Source organism: Lepus europaeus, chromosome 3 (genome assembly GCF_033115175.1).
Source record: "Lepus europaeus isolate LE1 chromosome 3, mLepTim1.pri, whole genome shotgun sequence".
NCBI classification, from domain to species: domain Eukaryota; kingdom Metazoa; phylum Chordata; class Mammalia; order Lagomorpha; family Leporidae; genus Lepus; species Lepus europaeus.
This window is the reverse complement of record NC_084829.1, coordinates 155,738,105-155,756,137: the sequence shown is the minus strand read 5'-3', so window position 1 is coordinate 155,756,137 and position 18,033 is coordinate 155,738,105. Positions and strand designations below refer to the sequence as shown.

General features: G+C 41.4%; 1 pseudogene; it reads left to right on the top strand.

The window, feature by feature from the left end:
• Window positions 1-2,849: 2,849 nt before the first annotated feature.
• On the top strand, window positions 2,850-3,158 carry LOC133756275 (histone H4-like; annotated as a pseudogene).
• The last annotated feature ends 14,875 nt before the right edge of the window (window positions 3,159-18,033 follow it).

Sequence of the window (18,033 nt, the reverse complement as noted above, 5' to 3'; positions counted from 1 at the left end):
GTCTGCTGTGAATGTTCCAGGGAATGGGAAAAAAAAGGTAAAGCTGATATTCACTAGAACTGTACACTGTAAATGTTAGGCAGATTGAGAATTGAAGCATTTTATTTCTTTTAAATAAAGATTTATTTGAAAGGCAGAGCTACAGAAAGAGATAGATACACAGAGAAACACACACACAGAGGTCTGCATCCATTGGTTCACTCCTCAAATGGATACAACGGCTAAGGTTGGGCCAGGCTTCAGCCAGGAGCCTGGAACTCCATATATTTTCAGTTCATTCACTTCTGTGGCCAAGTTCACCTTTAGTGGGCTCCTCTGGCTGCATATCTGGTCTCTTGAACAGCAGTGGTGTCCACATACCCATGGTGAGCTATTTCTTCTGTCACTTCATTAATGTGTGATTAGAAAGTTACTTCTAGTCTTACTATCTTGGGTTTCTGTGCTGTACTTCCATTTTTACCAGCCAATCCCCTCTTTTAAGTTTCATTTTTATTCTCTCTTTTGATGGTCTATTTTTGTCCTTCACTCTTTGTGCTCAGCATGTGAGTGGAATCACAGATGCACAGTGACCAATCACCAGTAGACTATGCAAGAAGCACTGTGATTGATCACCAGGCATGGTGTGGCTCTGATACTCGTGTGGACTCTGTGGACTGAAGAGCTAGCAGCAAAGTGTGTCCTTTTGGCAATTGGTCAGTTAATATACCATGAAGACTGCTAATTGAAATACATGAATATTGGAACTATGCAAAGTGTTGAATACTTGACTTCATCATACACTAGTGTCATCTTAATATAAAATTTTATGTTTGGGGCCAGCACTGTGGGGTAGCAGGTAAAGCCGCTGCCTGCAGTGCTGGCATCCCATATGGTTGTCAGTTCGAGTCCTGGCTGCTCCACTTCTGATCCAGCCAGCTCTCTGCTATGGCCTGCGAAAGCAGTAAAAGATGGCCCAACTCCTTGGGCCCCTGCACCTGCATGGGAGACCCGGGAGAAGCTCCTGGCTCTTGGCTTCAGATCGGCACAGCTCTGGCTGTTGTGGCCAATTAGGGAGTGAACCAGCAGATGGAAGACCTCTCTCTCTCTCTGCCTCTCCTTCTCTCTCTCTGTGTAACTCTGAATTTCAAATAAATAAATCTTTAAAAAAATTTTATGTTTATTTCCAAAAAGCTACCAATAGTGATACATTATTATAATATATATTAATCTCTTACACAATTTCCCCCCAATATTTCCTTCCCAGGATAAAAATTTATCTCCAAAGTATTTTTATTCCTATATTCTTAATTTAAAAAATGGTAGTAAAATTGATAGATCTTATATTCCACATGTAAATTTGTTAGTTTGTCCCTAACTGCACTTTGCTGTCAGTCTTGTATCATCTCTGTGTGGACTCAGTCTTCGTAATGAGCATCTCTTTCAGTGTCTATGAGGGCCTCTTTGTAAAGCTCTGTCAGCATCGGGATGTCTGTGGGTTCCACACTGAGATGCCTTGAGTGTTCTGCCACAGGGCCATCTGCTGCTGACTCCACAGGTCTGGGATGCTGCTCATTTACCCTTTGACGGGAACAGAAGTTGGTCCCTGTGCTCAGGGGTGATGTTTTGGGGTCTGTTTTTATAAGTAATGAGCTTTACCATGGGGCTGATTTTTTTCCTCCGTAAAATGCAGGGTTTTGAGCAATAGTCAGACCAGTAGGAAAACAGGATTTGGTTTTCCGTAGCAAGGATGCTGATGATAAGGACGGAGGGGCCTTTGTAAGTGAAATGTCACTGTAAACATTGCTCACAACTAACTTGAGAGCTGAATGACTTTAAGTCCTGAATGTTTGTTTGTGCTGCTTACAAGGGGGTGCAGTCCTTCCAGCCTCCCAGTCTTTTTTTCTGCTTCTCAAATATTTTGATTCTGTTGTGTTGGCTTCATGGTGAGACCAGCAAAAGGTAGCCAGAGTGCTCGAATGTCACACTTAGCAAGTTTAAGTTCCTCAGGTAAGAGCTTTCTTCCTGAGGGAGCTCCTGTACCCACGTGGAATTCAGGCTGAGGGGGCTCCTGAGATATCAGGGAAGCTACTAACTGACCAAGACCTTGTTGCCCACTCCAACCCTGAACCAGGGGCTTCAGTGGAATTCAAAGAGCAGAAAGCATAAACCAAAAAGGCAGAAAAGTAAACACAGAGGTAATAACAAACATAAGAAGAGTACATACAAATCTCAAAGTGTGTTCCTATAAAGTATCTAACTATATAATACATACAAGAAAGATATGTAAAACAAATTTACTTAGAGGTGTTAAGAAAAAAGAAGATGGTCAAAGATTAGCCATGCAAACTAAAAGAAAAAAATGAATTGGGTATATTAATTTCAGGTAAGGTTAATTTTAAGGCAAAAACATTAGTGCATAGTGTCATTTTAGACAAAAGGTAAAATCTGCTTTGGAGATTCAATAGTCAATAACCTTTATGAACCCAAGTGTAAACATTTGTTAAAAAAGAATTATTTAATTATTTGAAAGGCAGAGTTACAGAGAGAGAGAGAGAAAGATCTTCCATCTGCTGGTTCACTCCCCAAATGGCCACAATGGCCGGGGTTGGGCTGGGCTTAAGTTAGGAGCCAGGTGCTTCTTCCAGGTCTCCCATGTAGGTTCAGGGATCCAAGCACTTGAGCCATCTTCAGCTGCTTTTCCAGGTACATTAGCAGGGAGCTAGATCACAAGTGGATCAGCCAGGACATGAACCAGAGCTGATATGGGATGCCAGTGTCACAAGCAGCAACTTAACTGACTATGCCATACCAGCACCCAAGTATATACTTTTAAAACATATGGGCAGTCCCTCGCTGACTGAAACCCAAGAATGTCTGGGCACGGCAAGGGCAGGAAGGGCCTGGGCAAGGGTGGCGCCAAGCGCCACTGCAAGGTGCTGAGCGGGCATCCAGGGCATCACCAAGCCCTCCATCCGCCGCCTGGCCCGGCGCGGCGGCATCAAGCACATCTCGGGGCTCATCTGTGAGGAGACCGCGGCGTGCTCAAGGTTTTCCTGGAGAACGTCTTCTGCAACGCCCTCACCTACACGGAGCGTGCCAAGCACAAGACGGCCACGGCCATGGACGTGGTCTACGCGCTCAAGTGCCAAGGGCGCACGCTCTATGGCTTCGGCGGCTGAGCTGCCCCCGCGCCCACAGAGCCCACCCAAAGGCCCTTCTCAGGGCCAAAACAACAACAACAACAACAACAACAACAACAACAACAACAACAACAAACATATGAAGCAACTCCTATGTGAAATACAAGGAGAAACTGATAAATACCCAAATGTCATAGAATTTAACATACTTCCCTCAGTCTTTGGACAAGTCAAGTAGGCAAAATAAAAAAAGGATTTAGTTAAAAGCCAGTGACATAATTTGAAAGATTCAATTAATAGGTAAAAATTACATAAAACACAAAAAATTCACCTTTTCAAAAAATGCTTATTGAATATTTAAAAAAAGATTCTTGGACAATGCGAGCATGCACATCTATAAACTATCCAAGGTACATTTTTTTTTTTTTTATTTGACAGGTAGACAGTGAGAGAGACAGAGAGAAAAGTCTTCCTTCTGTTGGTTCACTCCCCAAATGGCCTCTACGGCCGGCGCTGCACCGATCCGAAGCCAGGAGCCAGGTGCTTTTTCCTGGTCTCCCATGTGGGTGCAGGAGCCCAAGGACTTGGGCCATCCTCCACTGCCTTCCTGGAACACAGCAGAGAGCTGGACTAGAAGAGAAGCAACCGGGACTACAACCTGGCACCGATATGGGATGCCGACACCGCAGGCAGAGGATTAACCAAGTGAGCCATGGTGCCGGTCCCAAGGTACTTTTTTTTTTTTTTAACATTTTATAATAAAACTAGAAACAGCAAAAATTTGAACAATAAACAAAAGTCCTCAAATTGTAAAAAACAAAAATGAAAAATACCAAATCAAACCTCAATCCATAATGACCTTATAGTTATTTTTTTTAAAAGATTTTATTTATTTATTTGAGAGGCAGAGCTACAGACAGAGAGAGGGAGAGACAGAGAGAAAGGTCCTCCATCTGCTGGTTCGCTCCCTGGATGGTTGTGATGGCTGGAGCTGGGCTGATCTGAAACCAGGAGCCAGGAGCTTCTTCCAGGTCTCCCACGTGGGTGCAGGGGCCCAAGTACCTGGGCCATCTTCTACTGCTTTCCCAGGGCATAAGCAGAGAGTGGATTGGAAGAGGAGCAGCCGGGACAGAACTGGCGCCCATATGGGATGCTGGCAGGTGGAGGCTCAGCCTACAGAACCACAGCACCAGCCCCCACCTCATGGGCGTAAAAGCATTTTCAGTGCATTGTTTTGCTTGGCACAGCAACTCATGTAGATCAGAACAAATTAAGGAACTCAGCTCCTTCCTTCTCTCTGTCCGAGACATCTCTGTCTCTCCTCTTTCCTTTGCTTCTGACCCTAACCACCAATGTGGGCACAAATAATAGCAGTCTCACTGATGTCAATATAGGATATTTCTTGTTTCTTATCTCATATACATACATTGTTTTCTGTGAGTTGTTTAGGAGAAGTTAACATCCCTTTGTTAAAGCAACCCCAAGACAGAGAACAAAATAGTTTCTGCGCTTGCAAGGGTAAACTTGACCCTGGCCTGTGCTGAATTTATACCATGATGCAGCATGATTCAGTCCTTCCTCAGTTGCACCCAAACAAGCACTCCACTTTGTTCTTTTATTACAGGGGGCATATCTGCAGGCCTTTATATATGGTTGAATTTTAAGAGTGCATTATAGTTCTCGAAGATATAAATCTTGAGTTACCTTGAAAATTACTTTCCAGGCTTTTATATCCCCTTTAATGTCAGATAAACAAGATACTAAGGTGTTTTATTTATAAAGTTGGAAATGGAAAGTAGAATAAACAATCATTTCTATGGTGACGCTCACAAGTACTTTTAGTTATTTTTTCTTGGTTTGATATAAAAATCCTGCTAATTATTGTTCTAGGTCTCAGCTCCAGTTGGGCGAATGCATCTCGGGGATCTAGCCCCCAGGCTGCTTCTTACTTCAGAGTCTGTAACACACCAAAGAGTGAAAGAAGCGTTGCACCCATGAGCTTGTTTGCTGCGATGACATTTTTCACTTGGAGGAAGTGATCAGGTGAGCCCAGGCTGAGGAGGAACACTAGGGCACCTGAGATTTACCTTCTGAGTCTTAGAGATCTATTACTGCGAGAACCCCTTGGGTAACATCCATGAATTAATCTACCAAAGGAATAGGTTTTCTTGTAAAACTAGTACAAGAAGCAGAAATCCAATCAAAGGTAAAATCCAATCCAGTAGTCCCTTGATGTAGTAGTTGCCTGGGTATTTTTTTAAATTCACATCTATGATCAAGAATTCTGTTGGACAGATGTTTTGGCAGGTGTTTTCTGAAGCACGGTGATAACAATTCCATGTCAGGGAGGTCATACACAATGATAGTAAATGGGGTGGGAGAGTCACTTGGAGGTGGGGAGACTACCTGGAGAGATGTTTCAATTCTGCTGAAAATGAGTCCCAAAGGTAGAATGAGGTGACAGAATTGGAAGGAGAGATATTTGAGGAATATGAGAAGATTAAGGTGATAAAGATTGGTGATTTATTTGTGAGGGTTGTAAGTAATCTGGAAAAATCTGGAGCTCCTCTGCTGTGCCTCTGTTGATATAATTGACTGAGCTGTGGCTTTGAAGGACATTATCTTCTCTTTCTGGGACGTGATGAGATCCACCAATTTATGGAATGTACAAGCAGGTATGTATTACAAATAACAGCATTAGATGATGGGGAGAGTTTATCCAGTAGACTGTTGGTAGACTTGGTATTGGTCTTCCCAACAATGTCCACCTTCTATCCGCAGAACCTGTGACAACAGTGCAGATATGATTAAATCTGAATTATTCTGAATTATCCCAGTGGGTCTGATATAATCACAGTCTTTATTAGAAAATGGCAGGAAGATCATGGTCAGAACAGGTGATGTGTCAATGGAAGAGAGGGAGAGAACATGGAAAGGGGAGCAGGATTCGGAAGGATATAGGGCAATGCATCAAAGAATGCAGACAGCCTGTAGGAACTGGGAAAACAAAGAAGTGAATTGTATCCTTTTTTTTATTATTTAATAAATGTGAATTTACAAAGTGCAACTTTTGTATTGTCGTGGCTCCCCCCCCACCTCCCTCCCTCCCATAGCCCTCCCCTCTCCCACTCCCTCTCCCATCCCGCCCTTTATCGAGTTTCATTTTCAATTACCTTCATATAGAGAAGATAAACTTAGTACATACTAAGCAAGGATTTCAACAGGCTGCCCTCACACAACCGCACAAGGTATAGGGTATTGTTCGACTAGTAGTGTTGTGTTTAAGTTTCATAGTAAAACACATTAAGGACAGAGATCCTATGTGGAGAGCCTGTACCCAGTGACTCCCGTTGTTGATTTAACAATTGGCACTCTTATTTATGACGTCAGCAATCACCCGAGGCTCTTGTCATGAGCTGTCTAGGCTATGGAAGCCCCTTAGGTTCACCAACTCTGAACTTGTCTAGTCAAGGCTGTATCACAGTAGAGGTTCCTTCCTCCCTTCAGAGAAAGGCGCCTCCCTCCTTGATGGCCCATTCCTTCTGCTGGGGTCTTGTTCACCAGGATCTTTCATTTAGATTGTTTTTGCCACTGAGTCGTGGCTTTCCATGCCTATGAGACTCTCATGGGCCTTTTAGCCAGATCCAAATGCCCCAAGGGTTGATTCTGAGGCCGGAGTGCTGTTTGGGGCGTTTGCCATCCTATGAGTCTGCTGTGTGTCCTGCTTCCCCCGCAAGATCATTCTCTCCCTTTTAATGAATTGTATCCTATTGCCCTCGGAAGGAGAACTGCCCTGACAACTCATTTTTGGACAATGACCCCCAAAAGATAAGATAAGATAAGATAAGATAAGATAAGATAAGAATATAAATCTACAATGCTTTATACTACCAAGTTCATGGTAACTTGTTACAAGAGCAATAGGAAACTAACATATTCCAACTTACATTATTTATTTACTCACTTCTTCTATCTTTCCTTCACTTTTCCAACAATGTTTATGGAGTATCTATGTGCTAAATATTGTTAGACATTTCAGTGAACAATGTGCTGAACCTGGCTCCTAGAAATTGAGACTATAGGCAGATTACAACCACAGAAGTACTCCACTTGACAAAAAGGTGAATTATTAGATCTGTAGAAGTAGAAGAACTCTGGAAAACTCTTACTTTTTAGTTGACTCTTTAGTCTACAACACTTCTAACTTTATGTTTAACTCTAGATGCTGATGACATCTTGAATAGTCAACAAGTAATTTACATTGAGAATCTCATTGCAGGTGGAGATTTAACAATATTCTACTACTTACCCCATTACCTGTGTTGCCAATTCTTTGATCATCCACTTTGTGTGATTCTCTTCTTAACTTGCCTCCACCATGACTCATTTTTACAGGTTCCCAGAGCACCTGCTGATGGTGCTGACAGTCTGGAATATGCAAGGTAGCTGATCCTCCTCCTGGGCCAGGTTTAAACCCAAGTTCACTGGATGTTTGCCTGGGGAACCAATTTATAATGGCATGATCAGAAAAGGAGACAGAGGAGCTGGGGAGAGACTGCTCAGCACATGTTATTGGAAGGGTATTTCAGGTTTGTCTTTATGGGTGAGAGCTGAGAACCCCTACCTGCCAAGGGCCTGCCTCACTAACTAGTGCAACCTGAGTTGGAATTCACGTCCTTGGTTGGCCATAGCCTTGTCTACTGAATCTTAGCTTAGTCCTGTCCCCAAGACCAAGGGAAGACAAAGAGAGGCAAAAACAGTTCAGATGTGGCATTCTGACTAGAGGGTGGTCTTCCCACCATTAAAAAATAAGGCTTGATTCATATAAGGCAAAACAATATTCTTAACCAATAGGATTGTAAGTTCCCTGGGATTTATTAGCCACTAGGCATCTGTTAAGAAATAATATGGGCTAATATTGCTCTCACTTGCTGAAAACAAAGAATGCCTATTTTGAACTTTGGAATTTTTAGGAATGGGGGTGTATTAAGCTGCTAAGTTCATCTACTAAGTGAGACTAATAGGGGATCCTTGCTTAAAAGGAAGACCCCAACAGTACCAGAATGGAACTGTTGATTTTCCTAATCAAATGGATATCTGAGGCACAGAGCATAGAGAGAGAGAGAAGAAGAAATCTAAACGTTTTTATTTTCACTACTTTTGGAAAACAATTAATTCAATCAACATTGCTTGGCTTTAATGTGTCATGCATTATATCAGAGGTTTGGAGTTAAAAAAAGAGGAACCCCGTGTTTGAGAATCTTGCTTCCTTTAACAAAATTTCTACATCAAAAATAATAGGATGTTGAGAAAGTTCAGAACGCTCTTTGTTCAAGGAGGCTGGTATCCTTCTAATCACCTCACCTCCACACTCAGCTTGACATATGAGATGGGCTCAGCCTATCCTCAGCTGTCCTTCATGTTCTTCTCATTACTTGCTTCTTCACTCCTGTTAGCCTCAATTCTCAGTGATACCAATGAGTCGCACCCTTACCAGACTCAATGCTTTCCTTTGCATGATAAAATATATGTTGGATGCTCTATTTATTGTTTTAAAGAGCGATTTGTAAATAACGTAAGCTGCACACACACAAATTCACTCTCACACTGACAACCATGTAATGTGACACAGTCTTTTGGGTGACTGCATGAGACCTGAGCCCAGGTGGCCCAGTTTTGAATCAGGCTCTGATATTCGCCAGCCTTGGAGCCTTGGGCAACGGAGTTAACCTATCTGTGCTTTTGTTTCTTCATCTCTGACATGGGTAATAATAGCAACCATCTCAAGGTGTTACAGTGAAGAACAAGTGAGTTACACATAGAGTTCTTGTATATGTTTGGCACAAAGTAAGCACCCCATTTTCTATTAATGGGCTGCATGAAATATAAGGGAGAAATAAACTATAATAAAATAATATGAATTTAAAATATAAATGCCCAGTCTTGACCATTCTAGAAAAACAAATAAAATAGACTCCCCCACTTTTAATAAATACATTTTGAATTTAGGCAAGTAAGTTAATATTCAACTAAATATTATTGATAATTCTAAAAACATTTGGCATATGAAGTGACACCTAGCTAACCATACACATAGATTATAGAACTAATCATATCCATATTCACAGGGCAAATCATAGAGAATATGAGGACTGCTAATGAAGAGTGATGTAAGACAGGAGCAGAGCTGTAGTGCTAATGTGATATATAGAAACAGTGACCAGTTCTTTGTAACTTTCTAACCAAAGCAAATTTATAAGACATCTTTAAATTCGTAACAGTGACATTCCTGGAACAATCTATCATAAAACCATGTAAAAGATACTATTTCCAGACGCAGGAAGCTAAGCCTTATATACTGTTTATTTATATGAATATCTAGCAATACATCAGAAATTATATGGAATATAGGATAATTCTTTGTTACAAAGGAATTCCTTATTTATGTATCTATTTTTAGTTGAAAGGCAGAGACAGAGGGACAGAGATCTCCCATGTGCTATTTCATTCCCTAAATGCCTGCAACAGCTGGCGCTGGGTCAGGCCCTAGCAAGGAGCCAAGAACTCAGTGCAGTGTCTCACGTGGGTGGCAGGGACCCAAGTACTTAAGCCATGATGTGCTGTCTCCCAGGAAGCTGGAATCAGAAGTAGAGCCAGGACTTGAACTCAGGCATGCTGATATGAAATGTGGGTATCCCAAGCAGTGTCTTAACTGCTATATCAAAGTCCTTTCCAATGATTTTTATATCTGATTAATGCAAAAGGTGAAAAAAATGTCTCAGCATATATTAGAGGTGATATTATATATGTTACAGACAACATATTTTTTCAGAAAAGCTTGAGTACTCATTTTCATATCTAACAATAAAAATATTCACCTCACTGATTTGCAATGTCTGAAGCTCAGTAAGCTGTTAGAGGTGTTTGGGCATGTGTCTTTCCAGCACAGTCCCTGTGTGTGAGGAGTTTGAAGTGTGAACTTAAAACGATTTGCCTGCTTTGGTATGGGGTTGATTCTATCTGAGCCGAAGGGATCTGAAAAATTCATATTCGTTAAGGTTCCAGCGAAGCTTAAAAATTACCTCTCCCAGAGGCATTGGCAATGCAAGAAAAGGAAATGCCTTGAAAAGAAAGGACTAAAACAGTAATTATGGCATTTCAAGCATCAGAGAAAGAATCTGAGATGTTTTATGAGCACTGTTAAAGTGACTGCTACAAATCATAGCTTTTTGGAGACATGGCTTATGTTCTTGGATCTTAAAGCATAAAATTATAACCCTGACAAGTGAGATATGTCTAAATATCACTTAGGCAAATTGTTATTTCCCAAGAGCCCTAGACTGATTCATGAGGATACGAATTTCACAAACTTTCTGTCCCTGTTCTCAAAGACCTGGCAGTCCAGTTAGGAAGCCAGACTTAGAAACAGGACAGCAACATAATTTGCTGGGTCCAGCTAGAAATGAAAACATGGGCCCCTTGCTCATAAATTATTAATAATAACTTAATTCAGAGCATTAAGCCAAACACAGGGCCCTCGTGAGGACAATGACCTTGAGAATGCATGCTGTGTGCTCTGCTTCAATGTGATCACCATAACATGCAGCCTTGTGCGCTTAGGGACGTGTTCAGAGCTCCAGAACAAAGGGGAATGAGGAAGACTGTGTCATTAAGAAACTTGGACCGAATCTTGATGGATGGACCAACATTTGCCAAAATGAAACAGCTGGGGGTCCAGGAGAGCTTTGGGCCTGGAAATGAAGGGAAAACACTGTCCTCTAGCTGCAACCCACTCCACTAAGCCTGTCCCCAAGATACCGTGGTTTCTTCATCCTGTGTTCCTGCTCTCTTGTTTTAATTGTAAGCCATAGACATTGTCTGTTGACCTCAGGGAGCAAGAGACGAGGGCTGGGATGCCTTGAGAACTCTCTCATCTCCACCTTCCTCCCACTGTAGTTAACTCTCCCTGATTAGTGCTGCTGCAAGATATTGGGAAACTTTGTAAGTAAAACACTTACACTTTTGTTTCTTGCTTGTGCAGCATCTTGGCTCCCCATGTTGTAAGTTAGCACCTCAAACTTTTCCATTTCCCAAGTCCTCTGGTGCTCAGTGCTGTCTGATGGCATTTCTACATTGACAAAACTGCCCTATCTGTGCCCTCCAAAACTGGAGGCCACTGGACACCAGCAGTTGTTGAACACTTGAAATGTGGCTGGTGCCAGTGAAGAAATTCAATTTTCATTTGATTTAATTTTAACTAATTGAAATTTTTTTAACCTAATATTTTATTGTTTCCTTTAGAAAACTTAATTTTGATTTGCATTATAGTCAAAAGCTTAATGTTCCAGTAAACAAAGAGTTCAAAAAATAGACAGTAAAAGGACCATAGTTCAACTGCACCTGATTGGAATTATCAAAAGGGACATGAGGATTTATAGCAATGAGATCATATAGTTTCATGCCTACAGGTGGGGTTGAGGAAATTTGTTTTCCAACTTCTAATTTATGATTGGATCAGAGAGGTAACACATGGGAAGGGAGAAATTCCAGCCTTGTACCAGGGATGGCTGGTAGAAGTATTAAAATATACTAATATAGACCTTGACATTCCTAAAGGACAGGTCCTACTTGGTACTCATTTTATTAATCAGTCAGCACCAGATATTAGAACTTCAAAAACTGGCTAAGGCATCCAAGATCCCTTAAGTTGAATGGTAGAAGTAGAATTCCAAGTGTTTTATCATGAGGATAGAGTGAAAAGAAACGGGCATTCTGACATGTGAAGTAGTCCAGGTGCAAGTTCATAGGATGAAAATGGCTGTAACCTCTACTTGACAACCTCAGGGTCAGCCCAGTGAGAGATCGCCCACGTCTATGTCCCCATTGCAAGAAAGGTGGCCACTGGAGTAGGGATCCTAACTCTCTGTTTGCCCATGGCGCTTTGCTCATGGCCTTGTCCAAAGGCTGATGGAGACTGAGGATTCAGGCAGCTCCCAAGGAAATAAAAACTCCTGTCATGATCCTCAGGTGATTATTGATATTGCAGGTAAGAGAGTATATTTCCTAACACTGGAGCCATCTACTTTGTGATTACTTTCCATGCATGACCCCATCTTCAAGACGTTGTATAATCACAGGACTTGATGGTAAACTTCACTCTGAGAGATTTACTTTGCCTTTAATGTGTCAAATGTGGATATTCATATCTATCACCAGTTTTTGCTCTGAGTGTGTAATTCCTTTGCTTGGAAGAGATTTGCTGTCACCCTTAGGTGCTTCCTTCAAGTTAGCTGGTCTTAAATTTAAGCCATCTGTTGTGATGTTAATGAGCACTGAGGCAGACCTCAGCCTTGATGATCTTCCTATTTAAATAAAAGATAGAGTAGACTCTCAAGTCTGGGATCAGGGAATACCTGGACTGGCTAAATAATGCTGTTCCTGTCAGAGTCCTCTTAAAGGATAAACTACATTTCCTCATTAGCATCAGCATAAAACCTGAAGTTAGATAGGAACTTCAACACTGATAAATTTCTCAAATGTGGAGTTCTGGTTCCATGCCAATCTCCCTGTAATACCTCCATACTGCCTGTTTCAAATTCAAATGGGGAGTATAGGATGGTTCAGGACCTTAGAGCTATTAATGAAGCAGTTATTCCACTTTATCCTGTTGTGCCAAGCATACTATATTAACATAAATACCTGGAGGCACTTCACGGTACACAGTTCTAGGCCTAACAGATGCTTTCTTTTGCATGCTGTTAAACCCAGAATCCCAATATTTGTTTCCCTTTGAATGGACTGATACATCCTCAAATATAACTCAGCAATAGGATTGGACAGTCCTTCCTCAAGGCTTCAGAGATAATCCTTATTTGTTTGGTAATGCTCTTTCAAAGGAACTCATTGAGCTCCAATTAAAGACTGGAGCCATTCTGCAATACGTAGATGACATTCTCATTTGCAGTCCCTCCAAGAAGGACACAGAAGAAGATATCACCCAAGTCTTAAACTTTTTAGAAAAGTGGGTATATAGAGTTTTCCCAAGGAGAGCTCAGATTTCTAAATGAGAGGCAAACCTTATACAATATCTTCTAATATCTCTGGGAAAGCATTCTTGTTCACTTAAGCAGAATAAAGTTATATTATCTTTATGGCCACCACTGACAAAGAAACAGCTAAGGACATTTCTCAGAATAGCAGGGTTTTTTTAAATAGGATTTGGATGCCAGGGTTTGGGTTGTTAGCCAAAACGTTATGAAGCTTTACAGGGAACTGACACAGACCCACTTCATTGGACAGGAGAGTAGCAGCAATCTTTCCAAATGATTAAAGTGCTCTGGCACTAGGAATCCTGAATTTTGAGAAGCCATCCTCTCTGTAGCAGAGGAACAGGGAAAGCCCTCATGTACTGACTCAGAAATTGGGTTCACTTTCATGACCAATGGCCCATTTTTCTAAACAATGAGATCCAGTTGCTACAGGATGGCCTGAATGCTTAAGGGCAGTTACTGCTTCAGTGCTTTTGGTAGAGGAGACCATGAAGCAGACTGTAGGTCAGCCACTAGCAGTTCAAACTCTGCACTGGGTACAAGGAGTTCTAGAAATTGAAAGACATCAATGGCTAACAGAAGGATGCCTAAAGAACTATCAGGCTTTTGTTAAACTCACATAAAGTAACTCTCAAGTTATGTCAAGTCATCAATCCAGTTATTCTCTTGCTATCTAAAGGTACTGAAGACTCCTCTCACTCTTGTGTAGAGACAATAGAGCAGGTGTGTTATGGTAGTTCTGACTTATGAGATGAATATCTGACAAATCCAGATGTTGAGTTGTTTATTGAAGGCAGTTCCGTGAAGGAAGGAATTAGAAAAGCATAGTGGAGCATATTCAGGTAATAGAAGCTCAGGCGTTGCCATGTAACACTTCAAAAAGCTGAATTTATCGCCTTGACTCTGGCCCTGTAATCAGGGAGAGGCCCAAAAGTTAATATTTACAAAAGCTCTAAATATATTTTCCTTCTGTTTCATGCACATGCGGCAATTTGGAGAGAAAGAAGCCTACTGACTTCAAACAGCTCTCCCAATAAACACGGGAGATATTAGCTCTCTTTAGGCAGCACTGGAACCTCTGGAAGTGGCTGTCAGTCACTGCAGGGGACACTAGAGGAAAGATGGCCATGTCAGCAAGGCAAATGAACTAGAAGATAAAGCAGCAAAAAATACTGCTGCACAGGAGAATTTAGAAATGACTCTAATACCTCAACATGTAGAGGTAACTAAAAATCCTTACTCTAACCAGCCTGAGATAGAATGGGCTCACTAACAAGAAGGCAATGGGTAATAGACTTTAAATCATGCTCCCAATGGCTTTTCAATGGAAAATTATCAAGGAAATACATGACTTTATCCATCTGGGAAGAAAAGCCCTATTGCAAATTGTTTCTTGGTTACTTGGAGGGAAAGAACTGCATTTTATTATAGGGAAGTAACTCAGCCCTGACACCTCTGTTTACAAAATAACCATAGTGGTCACATCAGGCCACTGCCCACACTCACTCCTGCACAAATGAGAGGAACATGCCCAACTGGAGACTGGCAATTAGACTTCACTAGTTGCTCTTGGCAGATAATTACAAATGACAACTAGTCTTTTTTATTCTTCCACTGATGGATGGAAACTTTTCCAACCCAAACAGGAAAAGCACAAGGGTCTAAAGCCCTGCTAGAAGAAATAATCCCTCACTTTGGCCTCCCCAAATCACTTCAACATGACAATGAACCCTCTTTTGTGTCTAAAGTAGTTTAACAGTTAGCCAATGCTTATCATTTCCATGCCTCTTGGAAATCTCAGTCGTCAGCTAAAGTTGAAAAAGCTCATCATAACTTTAAAAACTCCTGGTTAAACCTTGCCAAAGACCTCATAATCATGGCTTGAGCTATTGCCTAGTTCTCTTCTTAGGATGAGAATGGTCCCCAAGTCTGCCTTAAAACTTAGTCTATTTGAAATGCTATATGGAAGGCCCTTTCTCACCTCTGGCATCTTCTGTAATTAGAACACAAGATCAGTCTAGATCAGTCTAGATCAGGTACAAAAGGCTCTGATAGAGTATGGTTACAAAATTCTCCCAGTGCCAGATCCCAAAAGTTTTGAACAGTTCATGTCCCCAGGAGATCTAGTTCTGTTAAAAACTTGGAAATTGTTCTCCTTCTGACCAATAACAGTCTAAATAGAAGGAATCCCATCCTACTCATCATTCCTATTGCAATTCAATTATAGGGCGGTAATTCCAGGACTGGGGACATTTGTCAGGAATGCAACTTTTACCCCTTTAGTCTTCTCATGTGCATGCAGGGGACAAGTCTGCCTACTATTGTGAGCAAACTGATGACCTCAAATACTTCTTAAAAAAAGCAAAAAGATTGCTAAAGCCTTTGCTTTTGTCATCTTGAAGCCATTGAATTTTATGGCTTTTTTTTTTTTTTTTTAACCTATCCTGATTCTCTCAGGAAGCTGCTATTGGCAGGATAAAACTGCTATTCCCCATGAATCTACTTTTAACTGTATGTCTCATGCTTTGGGCAACTTAACCTATACTACAGGTCCGCTCTTACAGCAAGTACTCCAGTCTGTGAATGCTCTAGCTAAGGTAGTCGTGACAACTGAGTAGCCCCACAAGATACACTGATTGAATAAGGTGGAGCATATGTAGACATCAGTTAAATTTGTTTCATTTATTCTAACAGTCATATGCTCACTGAAAGAGATATCACAAAGCTTTATACCCAGGCTAACTTGTTTTATAAGCTGGAGAACGAAATTCTATCAGTTCCTTTCCTAAGAGGAATCCCACGCACAATTTGTCTTGTTCCAATTTTGCTTATCCTTATGGACAAATTTATTCCTTTAAGTTTGACATTTTCTCAAAGTAATGGTGAACATACAGATGCTACAATCATTGGAAGAACCTGATAAAAATCTTCTGGCTTGTGAGATGAATCTATTAGATGAGATAGGTAGAGATTTTCATACCCAGGATATGCAATACCTATGACCCTGATCAACAGGTAGTAGATACAGAAGATGGATCAATATCTCACAGCACTTACTTAAGATTAAGGGGACAGAAATCTCTAAGGGGGGAATGATGTGGTGTAACTAGGTAGCTAGTTTCTACATTAGCTCAAAGTTGCTGCAAAGCCCAAATATCATTCTATCCTCCTAATTATCAATCAGAATACCCACTTTCCCAGGATGCACTTGTTCATCCAGGATCTAAGGGGGCACATCATGAAAATATGGAAATAAAGCTCCATTGGAACTTGTGCAGTATTACAAATTTCCTTCATACATTTAGTGTCACTGTCCTATACCCCTCTCTCATAAAAAGGGCTGACATTGGGAAAGGCTCTCTTTGTTACCATAGTGTTATCACAGACCATGGCTGGAGGTGCAACACAAGTTTCTCTACCTCTCTCTCTCTCTCTTTCCCTCTCTCTCTTCTTCCACCTTCTCTCCTCCATTTGGGCAATTCTCTGGCTGTTTCTGAATGTGTGTTCACTTTCTCATGTATTGAACAAATTTTTGTATCACTTTGTACACCTTATACATGTCTACATTTAGAATGCTTGTATTTGTGTGAACAAGAACTTGGAAAAAATTAATACCCCGTGTTCCCACATTACCTTCAGGGCCTCCTTTCTGTGGAAATGACTTATATTCTTTATTTGAGAGACTTAGAGACTTTCCTCTTTATCCTTAATGTTTGGAAACTTCATAAAATTTAGGTCATCATCCTGGGCACTCAATGAGACTTTTCAACTCAAATATTCTTGGACTTCCTGTCAGGGAAATCCTCTATATAGGCCTTTGATGATGTAATTTAATGAAATTTCCTGAGGGATTTACCTGGATTTATCACTCAACCTGCCCATTCAGATCTTTATGTAGCAGTCATATTTGTAATATCCAAGAGTTCTTTCTTGTTCTTGGATTATTTATCTTAGTGCACTGTTCTTTTTTAAAGTATTTTATTTTATTTAGTTGAAAGGCAGATTGACAGAGACAGGAAGAGGCAAACAACCAACAACAAAAAAAGGATCTTCCATCTGTGGTTCACTCTGCAAATGGCTGCACTCAGGCCAAAGTTAGCAGCCAGGAACTCCATTCAGCTCTGTCACATGAGTGGCAGGGTTCAAATGTTTGTGCCGTCTTTCATTGACCCCCCTGTATCACAATGCTGGCCCCACTCTGCTCTTTTTCAGGGATACAATGTCTTCCTGACACTCTCTGAGGATACTATTAGATGGCTATTTCCCTCCTTTTGTATATCATTTCATGGGGACTGCTGTTGTTTGAGTATGGTTTGTTCCCAAGGACACTTGTGCTGGGACTTTGTCCCCAGTGCCATGGTGGTGAGGTGGGGGGACGTTAAGGGATAACTAGGTCATGGGAGCTCCGCCATCCCGGACTGACTGATGCGGTCCTTGAGAGAGAGGTTGGTTCTTTCAAGAGCAGATTGCTGTAAAACAAGCTGACACCTCCTTTCAGTCTCTCTTGCCCCTGTGCTTCTTCTGTAGGCACTTGCCTTCTGCAGGAGGCCTTCAGTCAAAGCCAAGCAGATTGCCAGTGCTATGCTCTTGGCTTTGCACCACAGTGAGCCAGATAACCACTTTTCTTCATAAAGTATGCAGTGTTAGGTGTTTTGTTGCACCAACACAAAACAGCTGAAGACAGTGACCAGACAGGGAGATGATGTCCTGCCCAGGCCATGCTGGATGAGCCTTTAAAGTCAGAATTCTAAGTTTTCACTCTGGAGTGCCCATATCCATGTATGCTGCCTGATTTCCATGTCTTCAGAGGTGCATTCTCAGTCTATTCCCTTGGCTGGGGTGACCCGGCTGCCCAGCAGAGTTGT